The sequence below is a fragment of the Lemur catta genome, chromosome 3 (assembly GCF_020740605.2).
Source record: "Lemur catta isolate mLemCat1 chromosome 3, mLemCat1.pri, whole genome shotgun sequence".
NCBI classification, from domain to species: Eukaryota; Metazoa; Chordata; class Mammalia; order Primates; family Lemuridae; genus Lemur; species Lemur catta.
This window is the reverse complement of record NC_059130.1, coordinates 76,315,213-76,341,592: the sequence shown is the minus strand read 5'-3', so window position 1 is coordinate 76,341,592 and position 26,380 is coordinate 76,315,213. Positions and strand designations below refer to the sequence as shown.

Here is a 26,380-nt window from a genome sequence, read left to right as displayed (position 1 = left end):
CCTAGACAGTGCACACTGCACCTATTAGGTATGAATTTACCCATGCCCCCTTCTCCTTCCCACCTGATGAATGTTACTTCCATGTGTGTACATAAGTGTTGATTGATTAGTACCAATTTAATGGTGAGTACATGTGGTGTTTGTTTTTCCACTCTTGTGATACTGCACTTATAAGAATGGGCTACAGCTCCATCCAGGATAATACAAAAGGTATTAGTTCCCTGTTTTTTTATGGCTGAGTAGTACTCCATGGTATACATGTACCACATTTTGTTAATCTATCCATGTATTGATGGGCACTTGGGTTGTTTCCACATCTTTGCAATTGTGAATTGTGCTATGAACATCCAAGGGCAGATGTCTTTTTTATGGAATGCCTTATTTTCCTTAGGGTAGATTCCCAGTAGTGAGATTGCTGGATGACATGGTAGTTCTACTTTTAGTTCTTTGAGGTATCTCCATATTACTTTCCACAGAGGTTGTACTAGTTTGCAGTCCCACCAGCAGAGTATGAGTGTTCCTATCTCTCCACATCCTTGCCAACATTTGTTGTTTCAGGACTTTTTGATAAAAGCCATTCTTACTGGAGTTAAGTGATATCTCATTGTGGTTTTGATTTGCATTTCCCTGATGATTAGAGATGTTGGGCATTTTTGCATATGTTTGTTGGTCATTACTCTATCTTCTTTTGAAAAGTTTCTGTTCATGTCATTTGCCCACTTTTTAATGGGGTCATTTGATTTTTTTCTTGCTGATTTGCCTGAGTTCTATATAGATTCTAGTTATCAGCCCTTTGTTGGGTATATAGCATGCACATATTTTCTCCCATTCTGTTCATGTCTTTTGCCCACTTTTTGATGAGGTTATTTGTTTTTTTCTTGATGACTTTTTTGAGTTCTATGTAGATTCTGGATATGAGCCCTTTGTTGGATGTATAGTTTGTGAATATTTTCTCCCATTCTGTTATCTCTTTACTCTGTTGATTATTTATTTTGCTGTAGAGAAACTTTTCAGCTTAATTAAGTTCCATTTATTTATTTTTGTTTTAGTTATATTTGCTTTGGGGTCTTATTTATAAATTCCTTGCCTTTGCCAATGTCCAGAAGAGTTTTTTCTACATTTTCTTCTAGAGTTTTTATGGTTTCAGGTCTTACATTTAAGTCTTTAATCATCTTGAGTTAATATTTGTATATGGTGAGAGATGGGATCCAGTTTCATTCTTCTACATGTGGCTATCCAGTTTTCCCAGCACCATTTTTATTGAATAGGTCATCCTTTTCCCAGTGTATGTTTTGGTTTGCTTTGTCAAAAATCAGTTTGGTCATAGCTATAATATTTTATTTCTGGGTTCTCTATTCTGTTCCATTGGTTTACATGTCAACTTTTATACCAGTACCATGCTGTTTTGGTTACTATATAGGCTTGTAGTATAATTTGAATTCAGGTAATGTGATGCCTCAAGATTTGTTCTTTTTGCTTAGGATTGCTTTGGCTATTTGGGCTCTTTTTTGGTTCCATATGAAGGTTAGGATTATGTTTTCTAGATATGGAAAAATGACATTGGTATTTTGATGGGAATTGTGTTGAATCTGTAAATTACTCTAGGCACCCTGAACATTTTAACAGTGTTGATTCTTCTAATCCATGAGCATGGGATGTTTTCCATTTGTTTGTGTCATCTGTGATTTCTTTCATCAGTGTTTTGTAGTTCTCCCCGTAGAACTACTATGCTTAACCTCTTTGGTTAAGTATATTCCTAGGTATTTTATTTTCTTTGCAGCTATCATAAATGTTATTGCATTCTTTATTTGACTCTCAGATTGACAGTTATTAGTATATAGAAATGTGAGTGATTTTGTGTACATTAATTTTATAACCTGAGACTTTACTGAATCTATTTATCAATTCTAGGAGTCTTTTGGTGGAGCCTTTAGGGCTTTCTAGATATAAGATCATATCATTGGCAAACAGGGATAATTTGACTTCCTCTTTCCCAGTTTGGATGTCCTTTATTTCTTTCTCTTGTGTGATTGTTATGGGTAGGACTTCCAGTACTATGTTGAATAGAAGTGGTGACAGTGGGCACCCTTGTCTTGTTTCAGATCTTGGGGGAATTCTTTCGAATTTTCTCCATTCAGTATGTTGGCTGTGGGTTTGTTATATATGGCTTTTATTATTTTGAAGTATGTGCCTTCTATGTCTGTTTATTGAGGGCTTTTATCATGAAGGAGTGCTGGATTTTAATGAATGCTTTTTCTGCATTTATTGAGATGATCATATGGTCTTTGTTTTTAATTCTGTTTCTGTGGTGAATCACATTTATGGGTTTACGTGTGTTGAACCATCCTTGCATCCCTGGGATGGAACCTACTTGATCATGGTGAATTATCTTTTTGATGGCTTCTTGATTTTGGTTTGCTAGAATTTTCTTGAGGATTTTTGCATCTATGTTCATGAGGGATATGGGTCTATAATTTTTTTTTCTTGTTGTGTCCTTTCTTGGCTTTGGTATCAGGGTGATACTGGCTTAGCAGAATGAGTTAGGGAGAATTTCTTCCTTCTTGATATTGTGGAACAGTTTCAGTAGGATAGGTGTCAATTCTTCTTTGTAGATCTAGTAGAATTTGGCTGTGAATCTATACGGTCCTGGGATTTTTTTGTTGTTGTTATTGGGAGATTTTTTTTTTTTTTAATCAATCTTGCTTCTCATTATTGGTCTGTTCAGGATTTCTAGTTCTTTCTGGTTCAGGATTGGGAGGTTGTGTGTTTCTAAAAATTTATTAATTTCCTCTAGATATTCTAGTTTGTGTGTATGGAGATTTTCATAGTAGTCATGAATGATATTTTGTATTTCTGTAGTATAAGTTGTAATGCCTCCTTTTTCCTTTCTGATAGAGCTTATTTGAATCCTTTCTCTTCTATTTTTAGTTAATCTAGCTAGAAATATTGGTCTATCAATTTTATTTATCTTTTCAAAGAACAAAACTTTTGTTTCATTGGTACTTTGGGTGTGTGTTTTTTTCCCTTTTGTTGTTTGGTTTGAAAAATCTTTTGATTTCCATCATAATTTACTCATTGATCCTAGGATCATTCAGCAGAAGGTAGTTTAATTTCCATTTATTTGTGTAGATTTGACAGTTCCTCTTGCAATTGATTTCTAGTTTCATTCCACTGTGGTCTGAGAAGATACGTGGTATGATTTCAATTTTTCTGAATTTGCTGAGACTTGTTTTCTGGCCTAACAATTGATCTCTCTAGGAAAATGTCCCATATGCTGTTGATAAGAATGTATATTCATCAGTTTTTGGGTAGAATATTCTGTGAGTGTCTGTTAGATCCATTTGTTGTAAAGTCCTATTTAAGTCCAGTGTTTCTCTGTTGATTTTCTGCCTCATTGATCTGTCCAGTTCTGTCAGTGGAGTCTTGACATCTCCAGCTATTATGATACTGCTTAGATATAGTAGAATTCATTTTATGAACCTGGGAGCTCCCAAGTTAGGTACATATATATTTAGGATTGTTATATCTTCTTGCCGAATTGCTCTCTTAGTCATTATATAATGACAGTCTTTGTATTTTTTTTACTATTTCTCATTTAATGTTTATTCTATTTCATATGAAAATAGCTACTTCTGCTCACTTTTGGTTTTCATTTGTGTAGACTATTTTTCCATCCCTTTACCTTGAGTCTATGAGAATCCTTGTGATTTGGACGGTTTCTTGGGGACATCATATACTTTGGTCGTGGTTTTTCATTAATTCAGCCAATCTGTATCTTTTAAGTGGAACATTAAGACCATTTACATTCAATGTTAGTATTGATATGTTAGATACTATTTTGTTCATCATGTTGATTGTTACCTACTTGCTTTGTTTTCTCTCTTTTATTACTTTTTTATAAGTGCCATGAGCTTTAACTTTCTTTTTTTTTTTTCTTTCTTTTTTTTTTTTTTGAGACAGAGTGTCACTCTGTTGCCCTGGCTAGAGTGAGTGCTGTGGCGTCAGCCTAGCTCACAGCAACCTCAAACTCCTGGGCTTAAGCGATCCTCCTGTCTCAGCCTCCTGAGTAGCTGGGACTACAGGCATGTGCCACCATGCCCAGCTATTTTTTTCTATATATATTTTAGTTGGCCAGCTAATTTGTTTCTATTTTTAGTAGAGACGGGGTCTCACTCTTGCTCAGGCTGGTCTTGAACTCCTGACCTCGAGTGATCCACCCTCCTCGGCCTCCCAGAGTGCTAGGATTACAGGCGTGAGCCACCGCAACCGGCCAACTTTCATGTGTTTTTGCACTGGTGGGTATTGATTATTCTGTTCTATTCATAGAGCACTTTTAAGCATTTCTTGTAGGGCAGGTCTAATAGTGATAAATTCCCTCAGTGTTTGTTTGTCTAAGAAAGACTTTATTTCTCCTTCATTTATGAAACTTAGTTTTTCAAGACACAAAATTCTTAGCTGGAAGTTATTCTGTTTAAAAAGACTAAAAATGGGGCCCCAATCCCTTCTGGCTTGTAAAATTTCTGCTGAGAAGTCTGCTGTTAGTCAAATGGGTTTTCCTTAGTAAGTTACTCTTTCATTTCATCTTGCAACTTGTAGGATTTTCTCTTTCAGTTTGCCTTTGGCCAGACTGATGACTATGTGCTTTGGTGATGTCCTGTTTGCCATGAATCTTCCAGGTGTTCAATGACCATCTTGTATCTGGATAGCTAAATCTCTAGTGATACAAGGGACATTTTCCTCAATTATTCCGTCAAATAGATTTTCTATGCTTTTTGCTTTTTCTTCTTCTCCCCCAACAATACCTATTATTCTTATATTTTTTTCACTTTACATAGTCCCATGTTTCTCAGAGTGATTGTTCATTCTTTTTTTTTTCCTTACATTTTCAATTGATTAAGTTAATTTGGAAGCCTTGTCTTCAAGCTCTGGAATTCTTTCTTCTACTCAGTCTAGTCTGTTACAACTTTCTGCCTTATTTTGAAATTCCCTAAATGTCTCTTTCATTTTTTAAAATTCTGTTATATATTTTCTTATTTTATCTATCTCTTTATTGAATTTTTCATTCATGTCCTGAATTATTTCTTTGGTTTCTTTGTATTGGTTTTCAATTTTCTCATCAAGCCTGTTGATCTTGTCATCCATATTCTGAATTCCATATCTGGCATTTTAGCAATTTCCTTTCAGCTGGAGTCAGTCACTGGAGAACTATTGTGATCAAAACAGCTTTTTTTTTTTTCATGTTGCCAGAGTTCTGTGCTGGTTCCTTCTCATCTGAAAACTGTTCTGTCAGCCTAAGACAGACAAGATAGGTTTGCTGTGTACCTGTTCTCCTCTTATGGTAACTCTCCTACTCAGTGAAGAGAGGAAGAGGTCCCTGGATGGTCCATTTGAGTCCTACTCAAGAATATGGACCTGGCAAGAGATGGGTAGATACACTGTGAGCCTTTAACACTATCCATCTCCTGCATCTCATGTCACACCATTCTCCTGTGGTTGTCATGGGCAGTCCATGCACTGCAGAGTGAGGGATTGCTCCACCCAAGTCTGTGGGGCAGTGGTGATTATTGGCCTGCATTGACTTGAGCCCTATTCCACTGAGATCTGGGGTTTGTCATCCCTGCCCAGGTCCCCTGGTGGTGGTGGAGTAATTCTTGCCTGCCCATGGGGCATGCAAGAGTGCCTGCCCTCCCCGCTCCCTCCTGTGCCTGGCAGGAGAAATAAGGAGGCATTACCAACTGATCTGACCTCTAGGTAGATGCTGTGTTCTGAGCCTGGGATCCCAAAATGGTGTCAGACACAGTGCATAGGGTTTGCAAGCCCTTGGGTCCCCACTGTTCCTTCTCTTTGGAACAACATTCCTGCACAGTCTCTAGTCCACTTCCTATGTCAGTCTGGCAGCCTGCTGTGGTGGAGGGTCCTTTCCACAGCTTGGATAGCAATGTCTTCAGGAGAAGTGTGGAGCCCCAGGATTCTCTCTCCTGTCCCTTCCCTATGTGTGGGTACCTTCCCATGTGAGTCCAATCCCATACAGAAGGTTGCCTCTTTTCCTTCTCCTTCACTTTGGGAGCCTTCTATCAACCTCTATGTTGATTCCCAATGCTCTCTCATAGATGATCAATCTGAAGGTGAATATCCACTTGCCACTTTCAATCCTCTCCATGTGAGTGGTGTGTGTAGGCTGCTTCTAATCCTATACCTTGACCCTAATCTGACATTGGAATTTTGATAGATATTGCATTTTACTATGGATTTCTCTGTGTAGTATGGATATTTTAACAATATTAATTATTCTACCTCATGAACATGGGATATCTTTCCATTTGTTTTTGTCATCTTTAGTTTCTTATATTAATGTTTTATAATTTTCAGCCATACAGATATTTTTCTTCCTTTGTTAAGTTTACTCCTAAGCATTTTGAGTTTTCTTTATGCTAGTGTAAATGGGATCATTTTCTTAATTTCCTTTTCCACATAGTTCATTTTTAGTGTATAGGAGCACTGGTTTTTGTAAGCTGATTTTGTATCCTGAAACTTTACTGAATTAGTTTATGAGTTCTAACAATTTTTTGATGAAATTTTTAGAGTTTTTTTTATCTATAAGATCATGTCATCAGCAAATAGACAATCACACTTCTTTCTTTCCTATTTGGTTGCCTCTTTATTTCCTTCTCTTGCCTAATTGCTCTGGCTAGGCCTTCTCTTCCAGTACTACATTGAATAGAAGTGGTTAAGAGTGGCTATCCTTGCTTTGTTCCTGATCTTAGAGATAAGGCCTTCAACTTATTACCATTGAGAATGATTTTAGCTGTGGGCTGGGTATATATGGCCTTTATTGTATTGAGGAACATTTCTTCTATACCTACTTTGTGGAGAGTTTTTATCATGAAAGGATGTTGAATTTTGTCAGATCATTTTCCACATCTATTGAGATGATCATATGGTTTTTGTCCTTCATTTTGTTGGCATTTGTGTTTCTTAGTGATTTAAATTGAATGTGTTTTATAATGTCAAGTACATCCAATCTATAACTGAAACAAAATTTTTGAAGTAACCTATGCTTGGGCAAGGCACAAAAACATAGGGCATGTATTTATCATAGTTTAGTCTCCTTGACTTTAAAATTCTTCTATGTTTGGAATATAATATCCTTCTTTGTTGTATTGTATTATGTTTAACTTTGACTGCCAAGGCATTAACTCATCACTAGTTTTTATCTATTTAAAACTATTTTTATTGTTTTTATTCTCATTACTTTCTATTCTCTGCATTTAACTTAAGGCACAAAGCAATCTTTCTAAATCTATTCTTTCCTTTATACACTTTTAAAAGGGAACTTTAAAAAGGCTGAATAGCTTAGTCATAAAGAGGAGTTTTTCTTTACAGTTATAATCCAAACACAAGCTATTGTAGTACTTATAGCATGAAAGAAAGAATTTTCTTTCTCTTTACATTTCTACTACTGAAACAAAATAATATTAACTGATTTATTTCTTCCTCTACCTGATGGTGGAAACCAGTCTGTGGAAAACCTGGGAATGGTAGAAATATGTTTTCTCCTATGTGGAAAGAGTTGGTCAGTAAGAGGGAATGAAAATCACTTATTTCAAGAAGCAGAGATAAAAGATGGAGAAAGTAACTGGTGATCTCAGGGGTCCTGAGGACCATCAGCATGTACGCTCTTCCTGTTATTTGACTGTTGAAATCTTCCTGGTTCCATGAAATAAAAATTCCCCCTTTTGCTAAGCTATTCTTTTGGGTGGGACTCCATAGGGTGCAAGTGATGAAAATATAACTAGAATTAGCTTAAATAAAAGAGGGGATTGAGGAAAGACCCTCGGGTGGCTCACAGATTTAAAGGAAAACTTGATCAATTAAGCTTTAGGAAGGCAGGAGCAGACTCTTTAGAAGGAACTTGGAGCTAGGGCCAGGAGCCAGGTAGTATTGTGACACACTTTTCCCTCGTGTGGCTTCTGCTCCTTTTCTTTCTGGCCATTGTGCCTTCTTATCTGATGTGTTTTCCCCAGTACTTTATTTTTTGCACCATGTAACCCTCTTCCACTCACTGAAATTTTTGTGTCCATTGACACAGAAGGAGATATTATAGCACACTGTGTTCTGAGTGTCAGAAATGCAAACCAGGAGTGAATTCAGGCTCTGAAGATTAAGAGATCTATCTTACGTTACAGGGAAAAGAGGAAAGCCAAAAGGGAAGCAAATAGAGCTCAGTTGGTACCACTGGGAAAGGAGCCCTGAACCTAGTAGATGACTCTATTACTAATAAACACACATTGAACATTTGTGTTTATTACTGTTTTATTTAATAAATTGAATGTGTTTTCTAATATCAAGGACAGCTAATCTCTCTGGCCTGAGCCCTGTTGGGGAGGAATAATAGACATTCCCAATGAGTTTGGAGGGAACCCACGAACCAAGAGAATCACAGAGTAGAAAGAGCTAGTGTCCTTTATCCTAGATAGAGCTAAGGGTGGAAAGAAGACCCCAGTGTTCTCTGCAACTTGGAGTAGTATGAGGCAGTATGTAGGAATAGCTGTGTGATAAAGGTAGTCAAATTGGAAGCAGCCTTGTAGAGTTCCAACTTGACTCAGCAAAGTGTAGGAGCAGTAGAATGATTTCTGAGTGTAGCAAAGACATGTGGTTGGGCCTTGGAAAACTTCAGCAAGGTGTCCATAGCCCAGAGTGGTGTTGGAGAAACAGGGTTAAGCAAGGAGAATCATTGATCTTTAAGTGACCTTTGGCATGGATCCACATAGACCAACATTGAAAAAACAGGACAAGGAGTCATATGCCAAATTCAACAGATGACCAAGGATCAGAACTTTTTCATATCCTGGCCCTGCCTTCCTTCCTCTCCCCTGTCCCCTGCTTAGAAATTAGATGAGAACTCAAGGAAAAGAAATGGTAACCTGAATTCATTGAAGTTTAGTTTCTATCAGTTGGTAAAATAAGATCTCTTTGATGAAATTAAGTTCAGTTGCACAAAAAATTTAAGCCACACTTTCTGAGTGCTTGCTTATGTGGGCTGAAATTCAAATTGTGTTTTCTACTGCAGACCATGTCCTTGCATATGGCAGAGAACCTGGCTGCTAGCAGCCGCAGCTCACAACCGCATGTATCCACCGTCTGAAAGGAAGCAGCTCTTCATCCCTTTGACTCACACCTAGGTACTCTCATCCAAGCTCCTGTTTAAAAAGCTTCAGAGGACAGTCTTAAGTGGCCTTTCTCTAGTCATGGTCCCATGCCATCTACCAATTACAGAGTTAGGAATGTGACATACTGTGATAAGTCCAGCTTGGACCACATGCTCCGTGGCTTCTGAATCTGACATGCTATGTAACTGGTAGCCCTGATGGATCCGTGTGCTTGGAGCCAGAGAAGGAATAGTTCCTCTGCCAAAAGGAAATATCAATACTTTGACCAGAGGAAGGGGAGAAGGAGAGCTGGCTGATAAAACAGTTTGAATTGGGTTATCTATCTCATATGTCCATACTAATAAAGGTGTCCTTAATGTCACATTAATATGATCAAGGGCAGAAACTAAAATTATGAACAAGATACTATGTCTTTTGTGACCCATTAGTTCAGAACTAGAACCTGGGCTCAGGAAGAAAAAAAACACGGCTTTTTCATTGTAAATTTGTAAACTTTGCAGCAGTTTAACTAGGAGAGTGGGTTTATAGGTCAGTGAATGGGCCTGGTGGCTTTTGCTCTCAAATCCCATTATATTCCTGCAGAGAACAAAGTGCTTTGTGCTATGTGAAAATTGGTTTGTAGCATGTGTGTACCAATCATGAGTATTATCAGAAATGCTGGCCACTTTCTTTTAAGGTTTATAGGGACTTAAATCTAAAATACTTTTTTATAAAAACTTCACTTAGCTGCATAATTCTGAAATGATTTTATTCCAGCCAACTGTTTATTCATAGCAGCCTTTTCAGGTAATATTCTAGGAGTAATTTCCCAATATTTATTCTCTTAACTTAATCTCTCATTATATTCTTTCAGGTGCAAGGTAATAATAATTAACCTGGCTTATGTATAAAATTTGGAGAATTTTATAGTTTTTCTTACGCTAGGGCGCTCACTTCTGATAAATAGGTACATAGATAATAAATATAAAGGCATAGCATGAAGGACTAAAAAATGTAAAAAAAAAATTCCTTGAGGAAAAGTCATATTTTAGTCCATGTTGCAGTACTGATTTTAATACTGGGGTTAAATAATTTTTGTTCTTAGTATGAAATTGTAAACAAACAATCCAATTGACTTGTCTTTCAACTCTGAACAGCTTTTTGATCACTGTATAAATAGCTGCTGTGAGTTTTACTGCTGTTATGTAGGTTTGTTGGCAGTCAAGGTAATAGGATTCTTTCATATTTATGTGCGCAGTATTCCAAAGGGTGAGGAAAGGTATTCCAACAGATCAGGAGTCTGAATGAATTACAGGTTGGGGCAACTGGCCTGTGAACAGCACCTAGCAGTAACTGGGCTGCCCCAGGCCTTTGGGAGCATCTGAATGCCTCTAGTTCCCAGGAATAATTTCCAAAGAGTACATGATCTTACATAGGTATTTTCAAATAACTCTTTTTTCTTCCGACCATAAAAGTAACATATGATGAGTGTAAATAACTTGGAAAAATAAAAATAAACAGCAAAATAAACTCATCCATTATTCCATGATTCAAACATAACCTCAGTTAACATTTTGGTGCATTTCTCATCATTTTCCCCTGTGTATATATATATATATATTTTAAAATCCATTGAGATTATGCTACATATATAATTCCTCTAATATATGTTCTATGGAAATTTAGAATAAAAATCCCTTTGGTATGTGAATTTTAAACAGTACTACTACAGATATATAAGCATTGTGAAATAGCGTCATAAATTAAAGTACTTTTGTTTTTCTTCTTTTTTTTAAGTAGTTGTTTTATTTGCTGTATGTGGAGGAGAAGAGAAGTGGCCTGTTTTTGTTCTTTTTAACTATACAAACAAAAAACTATGCTATTTACCTTTTCTTGTTCAGGCCAATGTATATTAATTGGGAAATTTCTACATCTAATATACTTAATTAAGTCATAAACACTTTAGGAGATAAAGAAAAAAACATCAACATTGATAAGACACAATCTTTGCCCTCAGAGCATTTATATGCACAACTAATCATTAAATGAATCATTGTTTCATGATAAAATAGAAACAAAATCAATTTCTGAATAAGCATAGGCCATAGTTTCAATTTGGGAGATTGTAAAGAACCTTTATTTGGATCTTGGCATATTGGCTAGGATTTCAACCAGCAGAAAATGGTAATGGGTGATGGTTGAGGGAGGTGTGTCATGTAATGAAGAAAGAACTTTCAGGATAGCATAGCATGAACAAAATCAGGAAGTGAAAAAAAATGCAAAGATGTGTTTAGGTAACTGTGAGTCGTCTCCTGTAGTGGAAGAATGTACTGGGAAACTAAGTAGACAGTACACTGAGAATGAATGTGTATGCCAGACTTAGTTTAAACTTTATTCTGTGGGCAGTGCAGAACCATAGATACTTTTGAGCAAGGGCATAAAATGATCAGGGCTGTACCTTGAGAATGTTACATGGAACCTAAAATGCCTAGGAGGAATGACATGACCATCTATGTGTAGGTAGGTATTTGTTTCTTTGTTCTCTAAATATCTCACATTTATTTTTTAGTATAAGTTATAGATATATTTTTATTTTAAATTTTGCACCCTAATAATACCTTCTTAGAACTGCCTAAAAGAGCATAGGATTTTCTGAAGTATTTTAATCTAAACTTCCTTATCATTAGTATTTTTTTCTCAATTTATGGCTTGACAATAAAGTGCCCATTTATTCTGTATATATTTATTCCCTTTGTCTTTCCTTCATAAAATGCTTCATCACTCAAAAAGCATTTATGGAGAAACTGTAGTATAAGAGTACAATATTGTATTGTATAGTGAACATTATAGGAACTATTTGCTCTAGATGATTTGGGTTGAATTCTAGGCCTGGAGATAATACTTTAGTGGAGATATGTTAAATATCATTAACTTAAAGAAAAAAATTATTAGTACTTAAGATAGCCAAACTTCATTCATTGATATTAATTATCCTGTTTATTAAATATTTTGAAGCTCAGATTTTCCTTATTTGTTCTTCAAATTACTTTCTAAAATTTTAGAGTACTTTTCTTTCATTGCTTATTAACTATTTTCTTTAACTTTGAATTTCTAAGACTTTTTGAAAAATGAAATGTGTTCTAGGGGTATCATTTGTGTTTAATGTTGAAATTTTATTTTAGGCTTTCATTAAATCAGTTTTTACATTATCTGTTTAAAACTTTCCATCATTAAATGTATTTCTGGTGCAGGCAGAAGTACTGACTACCATTTACTCAAATAAGCAGGTCTGCTAATTACCTGCAAATGGCATGTCCAGTGACCCCAAAGTTTAAACATCTTTATATAAAAGGTTTTCTCTTCTAATGTTTACTTTGGTCTCAGAATCCATTATTTAATTAAACATCTATATTGTTTATCCAGCTAATGCAACTCAGTACAATTAAATATAAGAAGGCATTTACTCAAATCTGGAATATACTTTAATATCTATTATTATTAATTGTATTGATGAATTCTTTTCTACCATAACACCTTCTAAGTTTGCAAATACAGCTCTTTTATTGTTAGGTCTAAGTGCTTCTGTACGTTTTTCATCAAGCCTCAGCACATATTCTGAGACCTCAATTTTGCCACCCCATCACCCTTTTGCCTTCCAAAGGCAAGAATAAATCAGGACAAGTGTAGCAGTATCAAATCACAAAAGAAAAACGAAGCCTAGTAGTGTTCTTTAGGACCATGATAACCAAGTAATCTCAAATCACTGTCATGAAATTTTAATGTTTGGGTAATCTCTTACAGTTTTTAGATGTTAATATTAATAGTAATGTCCTTTCACCTCTACCAGTTTGCTGGAGAGCTCTTTGACACTACTAATATGGAATATCCCATAATGGCCAAAGTCAAGAAATACTTTGCTAAATACCCCTGTAATTATATAGTTATTAGATAGTTACAGGGGTATTTACTGCAGGGTATTGGGTCCTGCAGGGTATGGGTGCTCCAAACCTAAAGAATTCATACATATGATCAATTTGAAAGTCATAGAAGAGTAGGTACATAGCTACAGAGTAGATAAACTGTCAAGTTGTGTAGCGGTTCTTTGCTTAACTGAGCTGGTTAAAGTTAAGGCTTGTGTATATATGTTTATACAATAATCTGCATCAGTTAATTTTCCTGTCTCAGATTTGCCAATTCACCCCAACCATCTTGAAGGCAAGTTATCTCTCTCTCTATTCTCTATCCCCCCCCGCCCCGCCCACCCTCCTCCTCGATGGAGAACAGATGTGGGCAAAAAAAGTAAAGCAGTCACCAACTTTGCAGGAAAAAATTGTTAATGTTCTATCGGTGAATCAACTCTGCTGTGGATAGTAAGTAATATTTTTACTATATAACTTGTCATTTGCACCCAAAATCTTCATAGAAATGCTCTGAAGTTGTAACTGCAAATAATAGAGGCTTTGATGTGGTGGTGGCCTTAATCACCATTCTAGCCTAACCCTCTTGCCCATCCAATTCTGTCCTGCAACATTCCTGATGGACAGTCATTTAGTCTCTGCTTAAACATATCTATGATGAAGAGCACATTGTCTGACCAGGTAGCCCATTACACTGCTAATGGTTGTGAGAAATAGAAAGTTATTCCTTGCATTCAGCTTAAACGTTGCTCTCTATGCTTTCCACTCATGGATATTAGTTCAATTTATAGGAGCTACATAGAATAGTCTACCCCATCTTCTCCATGACTGTCTTCCAATGCTTGAAGCGAAATATAATTCTTGCCTTTCTCCTAAAGCTAATTTTTTCTAATTTCATTTGTGGTGTCTATTAAAATGCAGAGTACTGTTTCCCTACCTCCAGAGGTTTTTATTCATTAGTTCTTTGGTGGGCCTTAGGATTTTTGTCTATTTTGTAGTGTGATATGTATTTGCAGATGAGGAATTTTATCAGCTTGTTTCCTGTCTATAGAATTTTGGGGGTCCAATAGATTTTTTTTTTTCATTTTGTACTCTATCCTTTAAATTTCAAGGTGGAGCAGTGTTTCTACTGGTATAAAATTCTCAAGAACCTTGTAGATTTCCTGTGTGTATTAGAGGAATTCATTCTAGAAGAAATGAGACTCATCTATAGATTTTCCCTAGATAATCTCATCTCTATTTTAAGGCTCTGCTGAGATGCCTTAGGGGGTCTATGTGTCACCTGTTTAGTCTCTTCAAAGAGCCTTTTGTGTAACTGAATACTCTGACTTATTTTTAATTAAAATATTAATATAAAATATTAAGGGGGTACAAATGTTTTTGTTACGTGGACACCTTTTCTAATGCTTAAGTCAGGGCTTTTAGTGTGCCCATCACCTGAATATTGTTCATTGTACCCAAAAGGTAGGTTTTTACCCCTCCCCTTCCCATTTCTTGATTTCCAATGACCCTTACCTCTCTTTGTGCCCATGTGTGCTCATCGATTAGCTCCTAATTATTGGAGAGTACATATGGTGTTTGTTTTTCCATTCCTGAATATTTCACTTAGGATGATGGTCTTCAGTTCCATCTAAGTTGCTGCAAAAGATATTATTTCATTCCTTTTTATGGCTGTATATATACACATGCACACACAGACACACACACAGATATATATATATGTACATATATATATATATACACACACACACATACACACACACACACACACACACACACACACACACACACACACACCACATTTATTTGAGTGCATGTATCTTTTTTATAAAATGACTTCTTTTCTTTTGGGTAGATATCCAGTAGTGGGAGTGCTGGGTCAAGTGGTAAGTCTACATTTATTTCTTTGTGAATACTCTGACTTTTTAATTTTTCTGAGATATTAGCAAAAGGTTGACCAGCACACTTTTAGCTTTTTTTCTATGTTGTGCTTTCGTTACAGTGAATCTCTTAATTTATGGATCTACTGGAAACTGGATAAGCTGAGAATGTTCTAAATTTTCAAGTCCTGGTTCCTTTTTATGTAACAATTCTTTCCCTAATTTATATCTTTCATTTCATATATTACTATAAGCAGCAAGAAGAAGCTAGGCTATATCTTCAACATTGCTTGGAAATCTCCTCAGCTATATGTCCAATTTGATTGCTTACAAATTCTGCATTCCCTATAACTGCAGGACATGATTCTGCTAAGCTTTTTATCACTATGTAACAAGTATCACACTTCCTCAAGTTTCCAATAACATTTTTCTCATTTCCTTCTAAGTCCTTACCAGCAGCCAATTCAATGTCCATTTTTCTACCAATAGCATGTTCATAATGATTTAGGTATTCTCTAAGGCAATATGTTTTCTCTACCGTGCTTCTCACTTTTTTCTGAGGAAACAGAGTTTTTAACATCCATATTTCTACTAAAAGCCTATTTAAGACAAGATAGGCTTCTATTGTGCTCTTCGGCATTCTTCCACTTTCTGCCCACTGCCCAATTCCAAAGCCATTTCCACATTTTTAGGCCTTTATTATACACCACCCCATTTTGGTACCCAAATCTGTCATGTTTCAACTGGAGAAGCAGAATCATGAAGAGCTATGCAGTGGGGGATTTATTGTAAAGAATTGGCTTGTGTGGTTGTAGAGAATGGCTAGGCAAGTCCAACATCCATAAGGCAGACTATCAGGAGAAGCAAGCTGGGACTCTTAGTCATGGACAGAAGCTTCTGTCTACAGGTGGAATTTCTCCTCCTCCTCCTCCTGCTCCTCCTCCTATTATTTAGGATAATCTTTCTTATGTGTAGTCAATTGATGATGGACTTTAATCACATCTAAAAAATACCTTCATAGCAACTCCTAGATCAGCTGGATCTGGGAACTATAGCCTAACCATGTCAACATGTGAAATGGACCATCACAGTGTCTTATATCACACTTCTTCTGCTAACCAAAGCTGCCTCCTCATGTGCCAACTAGTAACTTTCTCTTGGATAGTCAGGATTTAAAGGGGTTTGTTCTCAGAGGTATATTAAGAATCAAGATAAAAAATATTTCCATATAATTTGCTCATTGAGCACAACAGTTCTTTAATTAGCAGTTACAACTTTTCAAGTTGTAAATTATTTCTCCATGAGGACTTAAAAGTTTCGTGTACATTCAGTATAAATTATTTTTTGCTGGAGATGGCATTGATACTATTTAAATAGTTCATTGTCTTGCTGAGGACCAGCAGCATTGGCATCATTCTAAAGCTTATTAGAAATACAGACTCCAGGCTGCCACTGTGGCATTCCTACATAAGAATCTGTGTTTTAAAGATCGCTGGGTTGATTCAGTTGCATATTGAAGTTTGAGAAGCACTGGTCTTAACTGTTATCCCTGGCTCTAAGCTTCCCATTTTCTTTCTAACAACATACCACACACCCAGATTATGCTTTCCTCCCTAAAAATCTGAAAACATAATTCAAGTCTAGGAGTTTTCAATGTTTCATCATGCACAGAGGTTAAAGATACCTAAAATAAATACATACAAAGTTTTCCAGGGATGCTGTTAAGACTAAATGAGAAAATAATAAGCAAACATAGTAGACTACTATTGATAAATAACAAGGACTATTCTAAAAGCGTTGTTTCTAGTGCATTACTTTTCATGACAATTCAGAGAGATGATTATTATTATCTCCATTTTATAAAAAAAGGAAACTGAGACAGAGAGAGTAAAGAACTGATTTAAGTTCTCACAATAAATGTACATACTCCAGCAATCAGACTCCAGAGCCTATATGCTTGACTCTATTGCCTCCGATGCACATAAAAGCATTTTGCAAATGCTTTTATATGCATTTATGAATGTAAATTTTTAAGATTTGTGTGGTAATTAGACATATAATCAATAGTTATGATTATTATTTTATTCTGAGAAACTTTCCAAAAAACATTTAGGGCACCATGGACCAGGTGAGGTGCTGTTTTATTTAAAACTACTGTCAGTTCAACCACAAAACTTTCTGAATGTCTATTTTAATGGATATATGTGCTTTATTTGTCCACTTCCCATTCAGTGAAAGCACCCTAATTTTATTTTTGGGGTACCACTTTCCCCCGACCCTCAGGTATTTGATTAGGGTAAGACCAACCCTCCTCCCATCCCTTGTTTTCCAGGAGTGGACAGGTGATTCATACCTGGACAGTCATCCTATCCCAGGTTACCAGCCACATTACTGGTTCAGGGATGGGCCTGTGACCCAAGTAAGTCACTGAATGAGGCTCAGTTTGGTATTTATTAACATAGTGGTTGATTGTTTAAAACTGTAAGAGTGGAAGAGTAAGAATGAAAGTCAAAGAGAAAAGAGGTGAGCCAAGAAGAGTGGAGTCATTGAAATCATTGTAGAGTTTCAGGAAGTGATATATCAATATTATCAACTTAATATTGAGCAATGCTTATGTTTTTGAAACTAACAACCAAAATACTTAGATAAAATATTTTACCCACTTTAAGTAACTATAACTTCAATCATGATTGATTGTTCCCAGCAGGATCTGCATCTGTGTAAATAGGTATATTATTGATTTTTTTTCAAAAGAGAAGATAGGTGATCTCATTAATTTCTTTTTCACATCAAAGATTTCCTTTTAGGGATTTTTTTCACTCAAGAAAATAATAAATGAGTCAGGGTGTTAATCTGTTTTGCTCTAGTAAATTCTATCTTCTTATTATAGAGATTTTTTCAATGTGGTAATAATTGCCTAGCTGATTGGTAGTGATTTACTTTTTCTCATTTATTCATTCACAGCTTTTATGAGGCCTCAGATATGCACCAAGCATTGTGCCAGACAGAATGAGATTCACACGCATCCCCTAGCCTTGAATATAAACTCTATTAGGAGCTCCTGACTTGGAGCCTGGTGTGTAGCAGACATTCAGTATTGGCACATTGTCAGAAATCCATCCATATCTATGTAGGATGCATTTCTCTTAACAATGGTTGCTTGTGAGGTGCCATGATTGGCCTTTAAGTAATTGCCTGTGACCCAAACATTAGTTGAGGGCATGGGCCTTTGCATTTCTTTTCTTCCTTTCTTTCTTTCTTTCTTTTTTTTTTAATAGAGATAGTGTCTTCCTCTTGCCCAGGCTGGAGTGCAGTGATATGATCATAGGCCACTGTAACCTTGAACTCCTGGGCTCAAGTGATAGTCCCACCTCAGCCTCCTGAGTAGTTAGGACTACAAGAGTGCACCACCATGCCTGGGTAATTAAATTTTTTTTTTTTATAGAGATGTCACTATGTTTCCCAGGTTGGTCTTGAACTCCATCCTCAGCCTCCCAAAGTGCTGGGATTGCAGGCATGTGCCACTGCACCTGGCCTATATTTCTTTTCCATAGGCAGTTCTTTGTAATGCCCAGGTTTAATGATACATATTTTTAGTAGTTCATAATGAAATAATTAATTATACTTAGTGTCAACACAATTCTGGATAATGATGCTGGAATGACATCCTGATACCACAACAGACAATGATTTTTGTCTCTATCAGTTTACTAGTTGGGGTGGGTTAAATACTGACTTCTCTCCTCAAAATTTCCACATCCTAATCCCTGGAAGCTGTGAATATGGTCTTATTTGGAAAAGGGGACTTTGCAGATGTAATTTTAAGTTAAGGATCTCAAGATGAGATCACCCTGGACTATGTGGATGTTCCCTAAATCCAATAACAAGTGGCCTTACAACAAACAGAAGAGAAGAAGACATATACAGAGGAGAAGGAAGATCATGTGGAGATGAAGGCAGAGATTGGAGTTATGCAGCCATAAGCTAAAGAATTCCTGAAGTCACCAAAGGCTGGAAGAGGCGAGGAAGGATTTTCCTCTAGAACTTTGGGAGGGATGGTAGGCTTGCTGACATCTTGATTTTAGACTCCTGGTCTCTAGAATGAGAGGATAAATCTCTGTTTTGAGCATCACGTCTGTGGTAATTTATTGCAGCAGCCCTAGTAAACTAATGTGTTAGCTCATTCTGATTATTTAATTACGGATTCTTTTTGTGTTGTTTTGTGTCATAATAATCTGGAGAAGCCAGTATCTCTACTCCACTTCTTGTTTCCATCCAATGGAAACATATGTTTTTTGAAGTTTGTTGAAAACCCAAAGGTTAGTGTTTCTGGGTTATTTTTGCCTACCATAGATGTCCCAGAAAGTTCACTTAGTGCACAAATATGACATTTCTGAATAAAGTGGCTTCAACAAGTGGTCTGGAGATCCAAATTCTCTTCAAGAAAGTGACACTGATTCTGAGAAGACGTTCCTATGGAGGAAAAGTTCCATTTACAAAGTTATCGCAGCTTCTTTCTATAATGCAAAGCAGCTGGCCCAGGGAGCCAGGAGACCCTGCTTCTGGCCCTACCCATCTCTGGACTATTTCTGGCACCTCACTTTCTCTGGGTGCCCCTGATGGATCTTTCTATAAGGATGTTAGTCAAATTAATTTCTAGAGGCTTAAAACTCTTACCCTGGTGGTTTCCTTTATATCACCCAGCACAATTGGTAATTTTATGGATACTTGCTTATCTATCTTCCTACCTCCAACTCCAAGTTCAAGGAACACAATAACCTAGCATATTGTCTGGCACTTAGTGTGTTTGGAGTAAAAATATATTAAATAAATAAACAAATGAATGAACATTTTTTGAGTGGAGAGCAAAGAAATGTCTTTCACTTTGGGGTTGGAATCAGACTGTTCAAGAGCACTTTTTTTTTTTTTACTTGATACATCAAACATCAGTGAATTTCAGGATTGAAAGAGAAGTGGGCGTTTAGTTCAACCCCCAACCAGAAGCGTGCATGCCCTCTTCAGCCTTCCTGACAAGCATGACCAAGATTCTGGTTTGCAAACATCCTTGGGGATAAGGAAACCCACTCCCTCACTCCTTTTGGTCTTTTCCATTTCTCTTTCCTTTCCCACTCCTCCCAATTACCGCACTCCTTATCGTAGTATTTTCCACACCTGCTGCAGCAGAGGCCTGGAAGTCTGGGGGTGGGAGGGGACGGGGGAAAGTCTGACAGCCACCGGCCCCGGGTGGGCGCGTGCAGCTGACTGCTGGCGGAACTGGCGGCGCCGCGTTGCCGCTGGGTTCGCCTGGGCTCTCGGCCTTCCTGCGGGCAGGGGGTCCTCGTCCCCAAGCTCCCGCTCTCTCCTACCCCAGGCACGCGGCCACGCGCAGTGGCTTTTCCCGCCGCCGCCGCCCCGAGTCACCTGCGCGGCCGTCCTCCCGCCCCGGCGCGGCGGCGAAGAGCGCGGGGCGCGCGCGGGAGGCCACCGGCCCTGCCCTCCCTTCTCCCCACCCAGCCTGCCCCTCCTCAGCGCCTCCTCCGCTCACACCCGGCTGCCGTCCTCTCTCCTGAGAGTTTCCCCGGCACCTTCGGCGAGGAGTTTGGAGCGGCCCCACCGCAGAGCCCGCGGCCGGCCGAGCGCGAGCGACGCAGGTGCCCGAGCCCCCGTGCCTCCGCCATCTCTGCCTTTCGTCGGGCTTGGACCCCTGGATCCAAGTGGAACCCGCTTCTCTCTCCTCCACCCCCTACTGCCACCTCTTCCTGCTCCGGGTAACTCGGGAGCTGGGCGTCGGGACGCGCGTGGGAGGCGCGGAGCCTGCGGGCCATTTGGAAACGGGGAGTCCGGGGCCAGCCTGGCGGGGCCACCAGAACGGCCGGCGCCGGGCGGGCTGAGGGAGCGGGGTGGGTGGGACGCCGGCGACTCTTGGCCTCCCCGGGACCAGGGGGATCCGGGCGCGCCGCCCAGAGCACTCGGCTGCGCCTGGGCGCGCACCTGCCGGAGAGGCCACCGAGAAGACGTGCCAGCCGCCCAACTTCTTTTCCAGGCCTCCTGCCAACTTTGGAAAATGAAGGGACTGTGGAGCAAACCTGTAAGCCCTGGGGCCTCGAGGACAGATTTGTTGGTTTGAATGACCAAGGAAAATATTTATAGTGTAGGGATCGTTTAAACCTCAGCTTTTGTTTTGCACTCTCTCCCCCTCCTCCCTGCAAGCAAATTAAACAACAGCCACCACCAAATCCAATCCCGATCAAATCCAACCCCAACCAAAGCACTTACTTAAGGGCATTGGTAGTGGTGAGGGAAAGAGACCAACTGAGGAATCATTTCGGAAACCCCAGGTATGATGATGTCATCTAAGAAACTGGTTATTGTGGGTGCTATTTCTAGAACTTGTGTTTGCAAACAGAAGATGAGACAGGGTCTCGGAAGCCTGAGGGAGTTCTTTATACTGAGGGGCTGCCTGGAGTGTCTTCTGTTACCATTTATTTCTGTAAGTATTAAAGTATGTTGAAACAAATACTCTTTCAGAGCTCTGGACTTGGAATCAGAAAATCTGAGTTTTGGTATGATTTCCCATTTATTATCTGTGACACTGTGGTTAACTTAACCTCTCTGGGCCTCAGTTTCCTCATTTTTTCCAAGTTAGAGGGTTGGATTAAGGTAATTTTAAGGGCCTTTTGATAATATGTAAAGTGTGTCCCAGATCAAAAAGGTATAGCTCTTTAACTCTTTAGCCTGTTATAAACATTGCTAATTTCATAATTTCATGAAACTAAAAAAACTATATTGATCTTGGCATTTGGTTTATATGCATTTGTGACTTATGTTTTTAGGATTTTCTAACCAAAAGTTGTACAGAAAAATATTTATAAGGAGCTCAGAAATGTATTGTTTATATATGAATATTTAGATCACCTTCTCATACTACCTTAAAGAGTCTTTAAGCCAACACTGGCAACCCGGCAACTAAAACACATGGCTTTAGCATAGCACTTATTCTCTTTCAGTATTGTACAGTTAGAGGAAATAAAAACTGTTTTGGAGGAAAACAGAAATTGTACCTTTCCTATCAATTACTGCTTTTGAACAGTGTTCATTACTTTTTAGCATAAAGTTGTGTGCAGAATGTTTAAAACATGGTTTCAGACCACTTCAGAGCCTTTCTGGTATTAAGCTTAATAACAGAGATGCCAATTTTAGTAATGCATTTCCTTGTCTTGGAATGAATCCCAGAAAATAGCAGAGGTTAACTAAATAGATAAAGCAAAAAATGAGGAATTTACACACACACACACACACACACACACACACACACACACACACGCAAGTAGTACAACGAGTATGTACTATGAAGTGTCAGTGTGCCTTGTATTTTCTTTTTGATTTAAAAAAATGTTGCTTGTTTAAGCGACAGAGAATGTGGGAATAGCTTTTGTTGCTACTTGCCATGTTTTATTGGTAGTATTTTCAAAATTATTTGAAACTTAGTCATCACTAGTTAGGACTGGCTTAGAAATATTTCTAGCTCTTTTTGGTGGCTTTGATCTAAATAAAATAGTCTCTTCCCACCCACATGTGCTTTGTATGCAGTTTGGGAGAATGGAGTGGATTTGAAGTACTCTTTTATGAACACATTTTAACTTATTTTCAATGCCATTTTGTCTTTTGGCTGGAACTGTCACCAGTCATTCAGGCATTTGTTTTCCCTCGCTCATATTCTCTGGTGAAGTAGATGGTCATCTCCTTAGAAAGAGATGCTCAGAGAATTAAGTAAAATTGCTTGCTGAATGAACTGGGAGTAGTAGAACTCAAATACCCTGCTAGTTGTTTGGAAAACAACTGCAATAGTGGATGGATCCGATCACTCATGGTACACAGCCAACTCATTCATGACTTGGGCGTGTCATTTGGTTGGCAGAGGCTCTGTTTCTCTTTTGTAGCGTGCAGCCTTACTCTCCCTTGAATTTACCGACAAAAAAGCCAGTCATCTCTTCACACTTAGATCACTATTATAGCACCAAATGTTTTGTGTTTGTGAAGTGCGATATCTCTGGGAAGTCTTGGAAATAAAATCTAAAAGTGTACAGAAAAAAATGAATTCTTGGCAGATACTATACTGCATTTTTCATACTGAGACCCAAACATGCACACTAAAAAAAATGTCCTGTGGAGTTAAAAATGAAGAAAAAGGCTTACAGTCTGCTCTAATTCTTAAGATTTTATGTGATTTACGAATTCCAATTTTAATTAAATTAGAAAGGTGCAAATGTTCACCTACTGGACAGACTTAGTACATACAACCTTTTGGAGTTTCTATTCAAATTTTATTTGCTTATAACTTGTGATATTGCTTCTCAAATACTTTTTGTAACTCAATAGTGATATTATCTGTTATTTTTTCACATATATGATCTTATTAATGTTTGAAAAAATTTTAACACTTTGAACTATAACATATATAGGGAGAAGTACATAAAACAAATTTATTGGTTGACAAATAATATAACAAATCATTATAACAGATAATTATAAGGCAAATACTCTACTACTTACCACCCCATACAGAGAACATTTCTAATACCCAAAAGCTTCTTGCTTGTTCCTTCCTCATCACAAGCCCAGTTTTACCTTTTATTTTTAAAAAAAATTATATGACTATAGCAGTCATTCTTTCATAGATTGTTTTGCTTAACATTATGTTTGTGAGATTAAACCATTTCTTCTCCTCCATTTACAGCACAAGTATTTGAAAGAGTTGTCTATATTCCCTGTCTCCAGTTTCTCTCTTCACACTATTTTTTGAACCTATTCCTATCAATCTTCTGTTTTCAATACTATGCTTAAACTACTTCAGGGTGTACTGCTGTCAAGGTCACCAATGAGATCACCTTTGCTAATCCAGTAGTCAGTTGCCAGAGTTCACCTTACTATACCTGTTGGTAGCATTGTCACAGCTATCACCCTCCGCTCCTTGAAACAGTTCTTTACTGACTTCCAGGACACCATATACACTCTTGGTTTTCCTCCTTTTTCCCTGCTGCTCCTTTCTGTCTCCATTGGCCTCTCCTCTTCTGTCAGAGGTTTTAACGTTGGAGTGCCTTAAGGTTTAGCTCTTTTCTCTCTATATTCTTTGATGTGGACATGCAATCTCTTCATTTTTATATCAGTGACTCCAAAAATGATAGCTCAAACCTTGGCTTCTGACCCTGGACTTCAGATCTCTATATGAAGCTGCCTCCTCAGCATTTCCATTTGAATGTCTGGTAGACATCCCCAGTTCAACATGCTCCAAATGGAATTTTCATCTTTCCCAAACCTATGCTATCTGCAGTCTTCCCTATCCCCATCTTACAAGAGTTGCTTAGGCCCGGAACCTTGGAGTCCTCTTTGATTCCTGCCATTCTTTCATACCTCATATATAATGTGCTGGGAAATCCTCTTTGCTCTGTCTTCAAAATAAATCCAGAATATAATGACTTCTCCTCACTTCAAGGCTGCTACCCTGGTACCATCACCTCCCACGTGGATTATTGCAAGGACCTCCAAACTGGTATCTCTGCTTTTATCCTCTGCCCTCCCCAATCCATTCTCAAAATAGCAATCAGAGCTCTCCTTTTACCGTATATGTCAGATTGTGTCACTTTCCTGCTTCAAACTCTCCAATAGCTTTCCAGTTCACACAGAGTAAAAACCAAAGTCCTTAGGATAACCTTCAAGGCCCTACCTGATCTTTCAGTCCCTCCACCCCCGTTACCTATCTGGTCTCATTTCTTACTGTTTTTCCTCTCATTCGGTTCTAGCCACACTGGGCTCCTTGCTGTTCCCTGAATATATCAGAAACCATCTCTGCACTTGAGCCTCCTCCTCTGCCTTGAATGCTCTTCCCCCAGATATCCACATGGCTTGCTCTGTTATTATCACTTCCTTTAAGTCTTTGTTCAAATGTCTGCTTTTCAATGAAGGCCGACCTGATTGTAGGATTTAAAATTGCATATCTTCTTTCCTTGCAATATATTCTTTCTCCTTTCTTTTCCTTTGGTTTTCCCCATAGCATTTATTCACCTATTAAAATACTATATGACTTCTTAATTATTATTGGTTTTTTTTAACCTGCCCTATTTCCATTAGAATGTAAACTTCATGAGGGCAGGATTGTTTTTCTGTTTTGCTCACTGTTGTATCCCTACTGTGTGAAATAAGACCTACCATGTAAGAAGTGATTAGTAATTTTTTTGCTGAATGAATGCTGTTGCTTGTTCATTTTCATAGCTAGGTATATTCCATTGTATAAATAAAACACATTAACTTTTAAAATTGATTCTGATTATGGATACCTTCCTTTTTTGTACTATATATAGAGCAGCTATGATCTATCTACAAATATCCTGGTTTATAGGGCCAGGAGGTCCTTTAGAGTATAAAACCATAGTCTTTTTACTGGGTCAAATTATGAGATTGCACACTTCAGCTTTATTGGATAATGCCACACATTTTTAGTGTGGTTTTACCAATTTCCATTCTTGTTCTCATTGCTCTACAGCTTTGCTAAAACTTAGTGTTGTCAGAACATTTAATTTTGTTTATCTGGTGAGTATGCATTATTATCTTATTAATTCATTACTTTAATTACTAGTGAGATTGAGCCTGGTGTCTGTGATAGGCTAGGTTATGCTGCAATAACAAATAACACCAAATATCATTAACTTAATGCAATTCCTCATTCATGCAAAGTCTCCTGTGGATCAAGACAATTTTCCAGGGCAGCCGTCTTCCATGTAATAATTCAGAGATCTAAGTTCAGGGAAACTGCACCAGTCTGTAGCTGTACAATCTGGAACACAGGACTTTCCCATTTGGTGTGGTAGGGGAAGAGAGAGCATGCATAATCATCAACCATCTTTAAATGCTTCCATCTGGAAGTGACATGAACTATTTCTACTCACATTTGAGAAGTGAAAGAAGTCACAGGGTCATGCCTAACTTCAAGGGGGTGGGAATGTTATTTCTCGCTAAAAGGAGAATAAATCTGGAAATACTGGTGAACGGGAGTGTATTAGTTATCTAGTGGTATGTAACTAATTACCTCAAAATTTAGCAGCTTCAAACAACCAACACTGATTATTTCAAATATTAAGAGTTGATGTGTGTGTGGGTTTGTTTCTGGGCTCTATATTTGTTCCTTTGGTCTCTTTGTATATGTTTGCCAATATGACATTGTCTCGATTACCATAGATTTAAAATAAGTCTTGATGTCTGATAGAGCAAATTCTCCCATTTTGCATCTTTTTCAGGAGTATTGTATCATTCTTTTGCTCTTCACTTTCCATATACCTTTTAGAATAAGGTTGTCAAGTTCTAAAAATTTTGTTAGGAATTTAATAGAGATTGTATTGAGATCGTTTTGTGTCTATAAACAATAAAAAGGAAATTGATA

General features: G+C 37.8%; 1 protein-coding gene across 3 annotated transcripts in view; it reads left to right on the top strand.

Moving 5' to 3' along the window:
- Positions 1–20,649: 20,649 nt before the first annotated feature.
- LEPR (leptin receptor) overlaps positions 20,650–26,380 on the top strand; it is a 96,601-nt gene continuing 90,870 nt past the window's right edge. For 2 of the 3 annotated variants that reach the window (XM_045547820.1, XM_045547818.1), the window contains exon 1: positions 20,650–20,714. The gene's annotated coding sequence lies outside the window, so the exon portion shown is untranslated. Of the gene's footprint in view, positions 20,715–20,980; positions 21,035–26,380 lie in introns of those variants that run through there. The other variant, XM_045547819.1, reaches the window with a different exon arrangement.